Genomic DNA, 14,313 nt, shown 5'->3' with positions numbered 1-14,313 from the left:
GAAAATTGATCCCTGGGACTTGGTGTTGGTCATCACGATGTTGACTGGGTGCTGCTTCAGAAGAGCTGTGTTACCAGTTCATCCATTACCCTTACTGGTGGCAAGTCTTTAAGAATTTTCTTTCTTTTTTGTAAAAAGGGATTTTTAAATATGCTCCATTTCATTTTCCACTCTTTCATCACGATGGGCTCAAAACAGCTCCATAGCTTTAGTGCTGGCTGACAAATCTTTGTCTTGCTTAAAGATATTAGCTAATAAACAGGTAGATGGAAAGAGGTGATTAGAGTGAGGGTGAAAGGCTCTGGGAGGAGTCCAGAGCAGAAGAATCTAATGTGAAAGCCTGGTTTGGTTTCACCCAGATTTTATCCAGAAAACAATAAATATGCATTATTGGCATTATTACTCCAGTTTTATGATGAGATCTGGAAACCTGCAGGAAAACTTGCACGTGTGATATTTCAGTTGCTACAATGGCAGCATTCTGAGGCTAGAGGTGTGAAAGCACAGGTACTGCTGGCAGCACAACAAGATGAGAAGTATTTAGGATGATGTCAGCAACTTAAAAATGCCAGATGAACCCCAAAAGCCTCTTAATCAGAACAGTAACAAAATAAATGGTATGAAAAGAATCAGGGGATTAAAACTTTAGATTAGCCCAAAGTGATGGTAGCGTCCATTTGAGTCAGTTCTTGGAATCAGGGCTGGATTTGTCAGCGTAGCTCCTCTTTGATGCATTTCTTTCTGAATCTGAATGGATGGGAGGCTGCATGTTATTCATCAACAGCATTTTTGGATATAGATTGCACTGTATTGATATCTCTGCAGGGCTTGGGCTGACTGAACAACTGAAGATGGATTTAAAATGCTAGTGTGGAATAGTCAGATAATTTTTTTAAGAATCATACAAGATAACTGATGTTTTTATTGCCCAACACATTTTATGGCTTATTAAAAGAGTCTGTGAAGACATAGTAGACAACATAATAAAAGTAAGGATAATTTATAAGGGTCTGAGTGGGGAAAATGCGTCAGTTCCAATTGCAATTCTGCCTCCAGTCCCAGCACTGATATTTAAGGCTTATGTTGAAACAGTCATGTTATTGAAATGAATGGGGCTTTGCCATTGTTCAGAGTTGTTCTGGGATAACAGCACAGGTTTTATTTGCAGATGCTGACATGCCAATTGTAGCTGCATGCACAGTTATCAGCTGTAATCATGGTAGCTGCACATGCTTGCCCTCATCATTTGTCAGTTAACACTTGCTTGAGAAGAATAGATTAGACTCATACCTTGATTTCAGTCTTTATGTACATTCCAATCTAGACTAAAGGTGGTGATTCTCCTGGAAGAATAGTGGTTTGTTGGGAAGTGCTGGGAACTGGAGAGTCACATAGCCAGGCTGTTGGGGAGACTGTGCAGCTCCTGTAAACAGGGAGAACAGAGTAGGGGTACCATGGGGAAGTAATACAATGTGTGAGAATCCCACATTTACAGTGAGAGCTCCAGCCACATCTTTTTCCTGCCTCCATGTCTTGCTCTTGACTGTTCTGCCTAAGTAGTATTTGCTTTATGTGCCCTCCTGCTGGAATAGTGAGCTGCACCGAAAACACCAACATCCTCTCTGCTTCTCTTTCCACTGGCAAGATCAGAGGAAGAGGCACTTCGGCTTTCCCTAAGTCCACAGTAGCTGAAGTTAAACCTAAGTGACATCCCTATAGCCCAGGTAGGCATTTGACTTCTCAGCAGGATTGTAGGTGGATATGATGGGTCTTCAAAGTCATAAGTGTTGTCTAGCAGTCCTCTAGCATAGTATCAATGAAGAAGATCAAAGTCTTTTTATCTAACTTGCAACCCAGATAAAGACTGCAATCCTGCTTTCTTCTTGCATAAACAGCTCAGCATCACCATCAATGTCCTTTCAGGCCAAGTTGTCCTGCTATCCAGCTTTTATATGCTTTGTTCAGGTGGAGTGAATTTTCCAGAGGTCTATCTTCTGGAGTAAGCTGACACAAATGCTGGTACAGTCACTGGGAAGTGAGCTGGGCCCATTCAGTTCAGTGTTATGTTAACTCTGGAGCACCAACAGGACATGTGGAGTCAGCTTTCTGTGAGCTTAATTTGCATCATCTGTATTGTCTTCCTAAACCTGCACAACCTTTCTGCAGCTCCACTGTGTAGCTCATGGTGCCATCACCTTTCTGAAAGCAGTGATAACAATAAAGCCATGTGTATGTGTGGCATAGGAATATTTCTGTCCACACATAAGCTTTTGGGGATGCATTTCTGAGCAGGATGATTCAAGAACATTCAAGAGTTGTTGCTTTCCTGAGCCATCATAAATACTTGTCCAACTATGAATCTGTGGAATATCATTCAAGTAAGATGAGCTAAAGCTTCCCAAATATCAGATAGTTCTAGGAACATTTTAAGTGAGGAAAAAACCCTTTTTCCATTCATGAAGGCCTGCATTAGTATTCCCTTATCTGAAACAGAGCTGTTCCTTTCAAAATGACTTATTCTTGCTGTTGCTGTGTCCAAAGCTGGATTTCAGAACGTTCATCAACCCAACAGCTCTTCAAAGCATCTTCATTTTTAAGAATCTGGACCCATCCAGCAGTGCACGAACTAACCCATGAAAACCCAGTTGTAATTCAGGCTCAGTTAACAGTAGATGTAGCCTACTACTGGAATATTAACCCCCTATAGTGGAAGTAGAACCTATAACAACTTTGTCCTTTAGTATACAGATGTTAGCAGTAGTTTTCCAGTGTCCAGTGGGTTAATTTATGTGGCTTTTATGCTTTTGGTTTCAACTTTTGGCTCATGAAAAGTATTAAGAAAATAGCTTGCAGTCAGCTCCATGCCATTGAGGCAATTTGGACTGAAATCAGCTCAACTCAGCAGAGGTGCAGAGCATGAAGTGCAAACTTTATAATTACTGTGCACGAAGATGCCAGATTGTAGAATCTCTACAGGTAATTGTGAGATTGCTATAAAGACATCACATTTGCCTGCAGAGATTTCCCAGTCTGCGACTTTTATCCAGGTTGAAGAAGAGAGAGAAATCTTTTCTTTCTACTGGTCCATGGGATATTTTACACTGGATTTCCAGTAAGGTGTTGAAGGAGGCTCTGTTGTGGAAAGACCATATGTAACTCCTTAGTTTTCAAGACTAGATGACTCTATTGATAATAATTGAAACATGGTCTGGTCCTGACACTGCATTCCCAGTCTGTGTGGATCCCTATCTTCCAAAGGTTATTTTTTTGGCAGCCTGAATCACCTGGGACTTGGTGTGGCTGAACCAGAGGACACCACCTCTCCTCTTAACTTTCTGTGAACTTTTTGCCCCTGCCTCTATGACTTTTTTCTTGGTCTCTATTACAGCAACTGTAACTTTCCCCTTTCCTTCTCAACATTCAATCTGTTGGTGATCAAATGGCAGCAATTCCTCTTCTGTGAACACTTCTCTCTGTCCTTCTTTTATGTAGTTGTTGGTGTCAGCAAGAAAGAGACAAGTTTTAGTCTCCTCCAGTCACCACCACCCCTTTGATTGCTGCAGCCCTGTGCAGGCTCTTTGGTACAAACCTCTCCCCTTCAGCCGATGTAATTCTCGCCTCATTTCTGACTCTCCCACTTGTTATGTCTTGTTGTGCATTTTTCCATGTAAATCGGGCATTCTTTGAGGCCCAGATTATGAATAGACTTGTACTGAGCGGGTGGTTAAGAAAATGAAAAGAACACAAACAAATGAGAGGAGATTAATCCTGGACTGTACACTAACACTTATGCTAATTCCAGACAGTAAGCACAAGAAATAAAGAAGACCAAAAGCCCTTCTTTAACCTACTTTAATGCTCCTTTTGTGAGCAGCTGTAAAAAAACCTCAGATGAATTTACTCAGTTCTGCTGTGGAGCTTTCATTTGAAGAGACGTGGTTTTGCCAATGCGAAGTGATCCAAAGAATTTGAAGGACGAGGAGCAGATCTTTGGTGTCTTTAGTTGTGGCAAATCTTCAGTGTGCTTTAGGAGGAGCCTAAAGAGTGCTATTTATTTCTCCTTTGTGTTTTAGAAGTGAAAGGCTGTTTTGTACCCTATCCTTGAAAAATCCATGCAAAAAAAGCCTCTGTAAGAGGTGACTCACAGCGACTGCTTTTACAGTACAAAGGCAAACCAGCTTGTGGCCTTGCTAAGCAGATTATCAGGAGGGGTTGAAAAGGTTCTTTTTAGAGAACAAGTAATTCTTGTCATTTTTGATGATGCCAGCGAAGCACTGGGGAAGTGGGAGTGAACACAGAGAAACACATTTCCCCCTCACCACATCTTCAGTATCAGAGAAATGAGCTTGTGTAGAAAGAAATTGAGGTTATGGAGCATAAAACCCAACTGACAGAACCTGCACAACACCCCTGTATTGAGTCTATTCTAAAAACTGAGTGTAGTCAGCCAAATTCCATTTTAAAGGGAAATGAGAGTTTGGACTGAAGATGGTGATGCTGTGTTTTGAGACAATGAAATCAAGTATTGTTCATCCCTGAAAGAAACCAGAATGAACTGGGAGACCAATCTGTTGCTGCATCCCTTCCTACCCCTTTGATGTAAGGAAGCCAGAACTGGCTTTGTATGCTGATTCATTTGTAAGCACAAAGAATAACTTAATCTTCAGGTTCTGAAGGTTTCTGATGGGATAGTTAGTGTTTGCCACCTAGTGACTTGAGAGTGATGCATTATAGTAAAATCACCACCTTGAAAGTGGGAAAGAATGGGTTTGTATGCATTTAACAATGACTTGCTATTGATGGGTTGTCTGTAGTATCTTTACTGTTACTACATTTCAGTTTAGGTTGTTAAATGCCTGTTCCTCCTTCATTTGACTGAGCTGGACCTCTGGCAGTGAGGAAAACAGAAGCTTCCATAGGGCAGAGCTGGTGCCTGGACTGTTATTTCCCAATGATCTACAACAATGGTCCTTTAGTAACAGCTGGGCCATGTCTTCTTTAGACAAAGCCACCGTGGGGCTGACCCCTCCCCGTGCTGAAGCAGAACTGTTTCCCTGGCAACGCTTAACTAGCACGTGTTTTATTGTTTCAGACTGCTTTCCTGGGCTCTTTGCAGGTGGTGGAAGATGCTGTCTTAAAGAGGGGTCGTAACCTCGTGAACTTTCAGATGTTGCAACAAATTGGGGGACAAAACCAGGGTTTTTTTCTTTCAAATGGATTAAGTAAATCTGATTAGAAAGCCTTTGCGAGGCAGATGTAACCCACAGTTTGATTTTTACCATTATATCCAGATGCTGATACAAGCATTTCTGCTGGCAAAGTTTTGTTGCCAGGGTGTGAATTAAGACCATGTAAAAAGGATTTCCAATAAACACAGTGAGAATAGGCAGATATTAAGGTTGCTGTGACTTTCTTTTGCCTTTGTTTTAGCTGGGGTTTGTTTCTCTGTATCTATTTCTTTTGAGTTTGGTATTTCAGATTGATTCAGATTGATTGATCTTAAAAATACACTTGGACCTATCAGATTTCTTAGGTTGGTCTGATGGATTTCAGGATAAATACAAAATTATCTGTGAACATGTAAAGGATGGTGATAAGGAAAAATAACTTAGTATTTTAAGTTGGAAAGTGTAATAGTATACTTCTGGTATAAGCATATATAAGTAGTATATTTACAATGCACACATACATGCAGAGTATGCATTTGTATCTGTATGGAGGGAAGCAGAATGTTGTAAATAACAATTACATCCTCATTTTTTCCTATACCAAAATTAAAAGTGCCTTAAAAATGTACTTCCTGCATCCATCCCAAGCCCTGTTCTGCGGGACACAGGAATGTTTTGTGTTACAGAGCTGTTTGTTAAGAGGAGAAAGTTCCAGGACAGGAGTGACAAGTAACATGTGACATAGGATAAAAATGGGGATGGATTTTAATCACTTCAGCAAAATCTGTTCGTGATCGGGTGGGATGAAGAGAGAGCTCCCTCTCCTGTCTGCTTGATAACATGTATAGGAGCTATTTACATGTTTACTGTGGGTAAGGGATAAATATAAATAGTGTTTAAATGACTTGCTGGGAAGCTGGGCATAAGAGGCTCTTATTCCTCTCTTGGAAAGAGTGTTAAATCTGCCTCTATCCTCTTTTTGAGACATTCTGAAATGCTTCTGTTGCGTTGCCAGTGGGAAGTTGCTGTAACAAAGGTGCCTTAACGAAGCAGACAACCTGTTTTGAGCAGTGTGATCTAAAATAGGCACAAAACAAAGCATCGCAAGCTTGTACAAGGAACTGTCCTGATTCAAATGGCATTAACTCTCAACCCTTGGGCAGGTTCAAGCCCTCAGGATTGTGGTTAGTGATTAATTCTGGGGTTTACTTTTGGGGATCTGGAGAACAATGAAAGAATTGAGGGCCTGCATGGAATGTATTTAATGCCCCCTTTCACAGATACAGTTTCCTCAAAGGTGCAGCAGTGTTAGGTGTTCCTAGGCCAGCCCATCTGCTCCCTTTGTTCCAAAGCACATACCTCGCTTGCAGCTTGGATACCCCTGGGCTTTAGCTGTGTCCCAGGCAGATGTGGAGAGAGTGAGGACAAAGTTCCTGCTGCTCACAGCTGAGCTGTACCCAAAGATTTACAACAGATACGGAGCAGTGAGGCTGCTGCTGACTGCATCATTTCAGCAGAAGAGAGTAAATAAGTAATTTAGCTGAAACCAGCACATCATTTACTGAAATACAAGTGTGAGTAAGACTATGCATTTTCTGAGGCTTATGGTGTTTGTGGCTCTTTATTAGAACACTGATTTTTCAGTTTGGAATTGATTTTTTTTTCCAGAGGAATTTGGGCATTCCTGTATAAAGAAGCTAGTGTGACTTGGTTACTAACTGTTGTTTTATTTGTAGACTTAATGCAGGTTCCCTCCTGTATCTGTCCATGAAAGTGTTTTTGCTTGTCTTTTCTCTGTTGCACATCATATTTTTGCTACAGGCATTAGTCTTTATATGGCTTGCTCAGTCTTTGTGGTGGACAGCAGCAATCACTCATCACCAACGCAGGAAGTGTCACAGAATCCCAGCCTGGTTTGTGTTGAAAGGGACCTTAAAGCTCGTCCAGCTCCAACCCCTGCCACAGGCAGGGACCCCTTCCACGGGAGCAGCTTGCTCCAAGCCCCTGTGTCCAACCTGGCCTTAAACACTGCCAGGGATGGGGCAGCCACAGCTTCTCTGGGCACCCTGTGCCAGCGCCTCAGCACCCTCACAGGGAAGAGCTTCTGCCTAAGAGCTCAGCTCAGTCTCCCCTGTTCTGGCAGGTTCAAGCCATTCCCCTTGGCCTGTCCCTACAGGCCCTTGTCCCAAGCCCCTCTCCAGCTTTCCTGCAGCCCCTTTAGGCACTGGAGCTGCTCTAAGGTCTCCCCTTCAGGAGCCTTCTCTTCTCCAGGCTGCCCCAGCCCAGCTCTCTCAGCCTGGCTCCAGAGCAGAGCTGCTTCAAAGGTCAGTCTAGTAAGTAACCACAGATGTGAACAAAGTGTCCCTTCTGTAAGTGCTAACTCACTGGCAAAGTCCTTCTCTGGCACCTGCTAAGGGAGGGGAAGGGGCAGAAAACCAGCTCCTGCACTAGAGCTCCTTATGCAGAGCACAAAGCAGTTTGATGCAGCCCAGGGGCTTTTCAGTCAGCTCCTGGAGGAGACATTGCAGGGAGCTGTGGGAATCTCACTACCTGGCTGCATGGAGCCCAGGAGACAGAAGGACAATTCCTTGTTCCCTGAGATGTCTGCGTAGGTCATTGGGTTTGTTCTGAATAAGGGGATGGGAATTGCAGCTCTGCAAGGGAACATCCCTGGAGTGATGGATGAGAACTTTGCTCATTTTTTACATACATTTCACAAATAAATTGCTTAATATTCCTTCACTTGAGCTCGTGACTGAGCTGCTTAAAATCTTAATCAAGCATTTTTGGACAGATATATTTCTTGTCATGATCTCTGCACGATTCGTTAGCAGACATTTGAATTGGGGAATGGGGACTGATCGGAGGCAAGGTAAGGTAGGGAGAAAAGCAACAACAAAAGAAAGAATAGAGAAAAGCTTACTGTATTCCCCCCTCCCTCTTTGTTATTTGGAGGGGAGCCTTAAATAAATAAGCACAGTGACCATTGAAAGAATTAACCTGATTGTTCGTTCCCTTGCTCAAAGCAAGGTTTTAATACACACACTAGGTAGGAACATTCTGAAACACAGACTGCCACGTACAAAAGGCTCTGAGCATCACATTAGTTATGGCTTTACCTTAAGATCAATGTGATATCAATTAATAAGTAAATACGAGAGAATCTTTGACCATGCATTTGTTCTGCTGCAGGTTATCTGGCAGCAGCGTAACCCAAACCAATACCCTGTGTGTAGCCACACTGTTCTGCATGCCTGTGACTCCGTTTCACTGTAACCCAGGATTGATTTCAACCCCTTCCCCGTTCAGTCCCAAACTAGTTTCAAGTCTTTTCTAACCCAGCTTTGATTCCAGGCACAGCAGTGAATCCACATTGAATTAATTATGTTCTGTAAAGTTCAAATCTCAGCTCAGTTGCTTCATTTTTCATAGCTGAGAATAAAAAGCAAACGAGGCAATGACAGAGCCTTGAGTGCTGGTTGCATTTTGCTGTATAATTACTCTCTCATTAATTCTAACTGTTGAAGAGCAGCTGCTAACTGGGTACCAGTTGCTGATTAAAACAATGTCCTTGTTTAACAACTGAATTGATGTTACTTTCGGAAACAGTACGAATATTTGCAGTGCTAGAGCAGTGATTAATAACAGTGCCTGTCACATATCCACAGTAACACTACAGCTACCAGCAAGCTCCCCCCACCCCCGAATTGAGAAGTCCATACTTACCAGATACCATGGGCACAAGCTGTTAACTGTTTATTTGCATTGCTCCAGACTTCAGCAGTGCTTTCAGTCTGCTCGCTAGCGTCTGCGGTCACTTTAGGTACTTCTGCACTGGGACAGACGCTGACTGATGGGAATGACTTCAAAAGGAAAGCCTGCTTGAAGCTCAGACCTTTCTGCCTTTGCTCACAGTTTACACTTGGCTAAAGCCAGCCTCAGGCTGGGGCAGTAATCTAAGAGAAGAATTAAGGAGTGATTGTTCCCCGCCTGCAAAAGAAGGTGAATGGGAAGGAAGAGTTCTCTCCTTGCTCTCAAATCCCCTCTGAGGTCCCCAAACCGCGGCGCTGACACTTAGCACGGGGGCACAACTTCTTAAAGTGAGGCCTACTGTGCCGCCGGCTGCTCCCGGGATGTCAGCTTCCAAGTTGTTTCTTACATAGAAAAGCATGCATCTGCTCCTCAGAAGTTTCGGAAGCACCAGGAAGATAGCTGGGAATTACAAGGAAAACACAAGTTTTCTATAGGAAACAGCCTGGCAGTCCCCACTTTGTTATTCACTTGATAAGCAGAGTCTTTTTGACAGTTCTAACCTTCTAAACTATAGGTCCTGCTGAGCCCAGCATGAGTCAAACGCTGGGTACCATCTGTCAGAGCTTTAGTGAGGGGTTTTTTTTTCCTCCCCTCTCTCCTCTTTTACTACAATCTGCTAAGAGGGGGTGCGGAATAGGAGTTGCTTTTCTACACTTAAATGAGAAAGTTGGGAAATTCAATAAGAAGCATTAAAGAAATCCTGCTGTTTGCAACAAACTCGGTGGGCATTGGGCAGAGAGCAAATGATTCTGTGTTCCTAAAGATTTTAACAACAGGTATATAACTTGCCTCGGGAAGTAGGGGAAAACAGCTGAAACCCCAAACTGAAAAGATGAATTGGAAAAACTAAGTTCCATGAACGGTGGTATTAGCAAAGGGGGTTGATGTGATGCACAGTTCAGAGGTTTCAGCTGCTTCCCCAAAGAAACACACTTAAAGGATATTCCAAACTTCCCACTGATGGACATTTAACAAGAGGAGCTGGCAGACAAGAATTGCCCCCCTCCCGCTGCAGTATAAAAGAACTGCCAAGGGGACATTTTTATGTCTCATTAGTTTATATTCAGCCCTAAATTGGCACCTGGGCAAAGTTTGCTGGAACTTTAGACACGAGTGAGTGTTTCTCTTTAAAGTGTTATTGATAATTCATCAAGGCAGAGTGGCTATTACAGACATACGTGCACACATGGAAATAAGAATATAACAAAAGGAGTGTTCTGGATTTCCAGTGCAGAGGGCCATATGAGATGCATCTGCAGTTACCTGTGTGGCTCTGCAAGTGTGGTTGCCATGTCTGATGCAGCCAGGTACCCACACCTCCTGCCTGCCCAAACTGATGCTTTACAGTTAGACTCTTAAGAACCACAGAGGTTGCTAATACTTAGGAGAAAGGAGTGGAAACCAGGTTCATGGTGTTGATTTTTGAGCTGGTTGTCCACCAGCCTGTGCCTTTTAAGGTAGCCATGGAACTGAGGGCAGAGTCATGGAATGGTTTGCGTTGGAAGGGACCTTAAAGTTCACCCAGCTCCAACCCCTGCCACAGACAGGGACCCCTTCCACTGGAGCAGCTTGCTCCAAGCCCCTGTGTCCAACCTGGCCTTGAGCACTGCCAGGGATGGGGCAGCCACAGCTTCTCTGGGCACCCTGTGCCAGCGCCTCAGCACCCTCACAGGGAAGAGCTTCTGCCTAAGAGCTCAGCTCAGTCTCCCCTAAATCACCTTGTACTAGACACTGCAGTGTCAGCTCTATTAGCTCCATACCAGTAACAACCTAGCATGTCACAGCAGTTCCTAATGAGGATGCTTAGTGGCTTTCCTGTCTTTTCTCCCACTACTTTATAAACTGTTGGAGGTGTTTTGCCTCCAAGAAGCTGCCTTTGTGACTCCAGCTGGACATTTGTGTCAGGAGTGCTTGGTTTTCACATCACATGATTGTAACCAGCCCTAGAAAGAGGCTGTATAATTGTGCATGAGGTTTTGTTCAGTGTCTGAAGGCAGAAACCCTTACATATCTGAAACAACGTGCCTAAGTCTCCTTTAACTATATCATGTTTTTCTGCCTCTACTGAGTGGCATCCCATTATTTCAGTTTGCTTTTATTTAGCAGAAGACATCCGTGGTTAACTGTGAGCATAGACTGAAAATGTTCTAATGCAATTTTATTGCCCCCTTACAGTTTCTGTAGGCGCAGCAATTCTATATTGCCATTTTAAAAGGTCAGCAGTTCAATTTTAATGAGCTCTTAATTCTGGTCTCGTTGCACTTTTATACTCATGCAATTTGCTTAATACACCAGGAAGCTCTCGGGCTGGTGGCAGAGGCAGGGAGGTGATTCAGAACTCGGATGTTCACTTTGCCTTTTTTTCTGATAAGGGTTATTAAAAGGTACCCTTTTAGCACAAGCAGGTGGTCTACAACGGACTGTTGTGGCAGATCTAGTGACTCTAATGGCTTATGTGGGGAGTTGTACCTGTGGATATGGTTGTCTTTGTATGCCAACTGTTATAGCATGGTCAGCAGATTCTCCCCTCTACTGTGCTCTGGTGAGACACCCCCCTCCCTGCAGCCCTGGTCCAGCTCTGGGGCAGCAGCACAAGAGGGACCTGGAGCTGTTGGAGTGAGTGCAGAGGAGGCCATGGAGATGCTGCGAGGGCTGGAGCAGCTCTGCTCTGGAGCCAGGCTGAGAGAGCTGGGCTGGGGCAGCCTGGAGAAGAGAAGGCTCCTGAAGGGGAGACCTGAGAGCAGCTCCAGTGCCTAAAGGGGCTGCAGGAAAGCTGGAGAGGGGCTTGGGACAAGGGCCTGTAGGGACAGGCCAAGGGGAATGGCTTGAACCTGCCCGAGGGGAGACTGAGCTGAGCTCTTAGGCAGAAGCTCTTCCCTGTGAGGGTGCTGAGGCGCTGGCACAGGGTGCCCAGAGAAGCTGTGGCTGCCCCATCCCTGACAGTGCTCAAGGCCAGGTTGGACACAGGGGCTTGGAGCAAGCTGCTCCAGTGGAAGGGGTCCCTGCCTGTGGCAGGGATTGGGACTGGATGAGCTTTTATGTCCCTTCCAACACAAACCAGGCTGGGGTTCCATGCATCTGTTCCATACAATTTGAACAAAAGCACGTGCGGATGTCATGACTTGTCCAACATCAGGGGGGCTGTTATGGTTGTATGTTAAGTACATATTTTTACAGATTCCTTACAGCAGTTACTGTCATCCACCTTGCATGTTTGCTATGGTATTGCACAAGGACAAACCAGATCTGAACCCCTTTGTCCCTGATACTGAGAAAGCCCCTTTCCTGAGGGGCTTCAGCATAAGGAGGCAGAGCACAAAAGAAAGAAAAGGAGAAAGGGGAAAAGAAGGGAAAAGGAAAGTGAGAGGAAGAGCGAACATGATACAGGCAGTGAACAACATGTGCCCACCACTGTGCAGTCAAAGCTGACGGTTTTAATTATACTTGTAGTTGTTATCTCACCATTCCCCTGTACTGTTCACAAGTGGTGCAGTGTGAAGTGTGTGTTTCCCATTGTGTTGTAGCTGTGGTACTATCACAGAGCGTGATGCTCTGGCTTCTTGTTCTCTGTGGTCACTTGCTGAGCAACATTTACATTTATGTACTTCTGTTTGCCCTGAACACTGTTGCTGTGATGTACTATGGGCTGGATTCTGTCTGATCACAAACGGGCTTCAGGCCACGTCTCTCCAGAAAGAGCCTTGCTAGTAATTTAACTGTGAGTGACTTACATCTGACCAGCTCTGCTTTAAAGAGGTGCTGCTGGGGGGAAATGGAACATCTCCAGGTACTGGCTCTTTCAGGGGTGGTGAGCACCAGCAATAGCTTCCCCCCCTCCACGTGCACTGCAGCTGCAATAAGCCGCAGCACCTGGTCTTTGCATACTCCTGCTGGTTTGTGCTGTGTCCCAGGGGAGATCCACGGGCTTTTTAATGGAACAGGAAAAGCTGGGAGAGCACAAGATGTGCACTTTCACAGCAGTTGCCTCTCTCTTCTTCAAAAGGCCACAGTTACAAGGTTAAATCACGTTCTTTTGATTGTAATTAATAGAACTGCATGAGAATTAGTTACACTTCAGCATGCCAGGCTCCATTGTGAGAGAGGGGAGCTCTTGTGGGTAAGCTACTACACTCTGTGAGCGTATTATTCCATTCCTAAAAACTGGTGTTAGCATTTTGGAGCATTTAAACTGGTGCAGCAATCACTCAGGGGTATGTTGTATTTCATGGTTATTTAAGAAGTGGCATTAACTTTAATCAGCTAACATTTGTATTCCATCAGGATTATAGATGCTGTGTGTGAAGTGCTCTTCATTTGCCTCTCTTAGCAGGGCAAAGAGGCGTTGATTTAAAATAGATATTTAAAACAGTGGCTTGTGTGGGTGAAAAGGGTGACAGACAAAACACAGACCGTTTGTATTCCATGTCTCAGGTGATACAAATACTGCTGCTACTAACGTCAGGTCTGAACTGACTTGAAATTAGCAAATAGATGTGATCATAAAACCAGCTTATTCTCTCCTTTGTTACCAGAGAAAACTTTCTATACTGCCGTGGCTCCATAACCTCTTACAAACTTACTGCCTCAGTGACTGGTCTGACACAGTCAGGTTTGGTTTGATGGAGGCTGAGTCAGCCTACAAATACAAGGTTAAAGCACATCATTTCTAATGAAAGACAAATAGGAAAACAAAGCAAACTGCATCAAAATGGTAGTACTGTGTAGAGATGCTAGGGTGGATCTGGAGTAGAAGTACCCCATTTATATGTTTTCAGTGTCATAAAGTGTAATCAAATTATCAAAATTAGAAGGGAGACATGAAACAGAACCCTTTAATAACAGCTATACAGATCTGTCTTGTAACTAGGGGGGTGAAACTATAGTGAAACCTTCAGACTCTCACCCTAATAGAGTCTTTCTTCAACAGTGCCCTGTTCTTAAATCTCCTTTTCAGTTAAGGTGACCTAAAGAAACCCTTCTTTCTTTCTCTGTAGGCCTGACAGCACATGATCTTCACATCAGCCTGAAATCCAGGCCCATGACGTGGGCGTTTTACAGTAACAGCAACGCAAAAGCAAAGGTAGGTTTGAACTTTACATTCTCTCCTCTACCCTGGGGTGCAAAAGGCAGTGAAGGGTGCCTGTGTGTGGAGGGGAGCGTTACTGGGCAGGTCTCACATCCTGCCAACCCTGAGCCTGTCAGTGTTGAGTCTTCTCATTTCCCAGTGGTTGTGAACAGAGGAAGGTCCACACAATAGTCACTGCATGTGTGGTGTTCCCTTGGAGAGCAGTGGGGTTTGCACTGCAGATTCCAGTGTATTGTTTTCCTTCAG

At 44.1% G+C, this 14,313-nt stretch overlaps 1 long non-coding RNA gene across 3 annotated transcripts in view; it reads left to right on the top strand.

The window, feature by feature from the left end:
- Positions 1–14,313, top strand: part of LOC133214132 (uncharacterized) — a 129,788-nt gene that overhangs the window by 100,383 nt on the left and 15,092 nt on the right. The window contains exon 5 of one of the 3 annotated variants that reach the window (XR_009726004.1): positions 13,976–14,061. The exons of the other annotated variants lie outside the window; for them this stretch is intronic. This is a non-coding gene — a long non-coding RNA (uncharacterized LOC133214132). The remainder of the gene's footprint in view (positions 1–13,975; positions 14,062–14,313) is intronic. 3 annotated transcript variants of the gene reach the window in all.

The sequence above is a fragment of the Neopsephotus bourkii genome, unplaced genomic scaffold (assembly GCF_033783945.1).
Source record: "Neopsephotus bourkii isolate Nb327-2 ecotype Australia unplaced genomic scaffold, CSIRO-AGI_Nbou_v1 NB_873, whole genome shotgun sequence".
Classification (NCBI taxonomy): domain Eukaryota; kingdom Metazoa; phylum Chordata; class Aves; order Psittaciformes; family Psittacidae; genus Neopsephotus; species Neopsephotus bourkii.
This window is presented reverse-complemented; position numbering and strand designations above follow the sequence as displayed.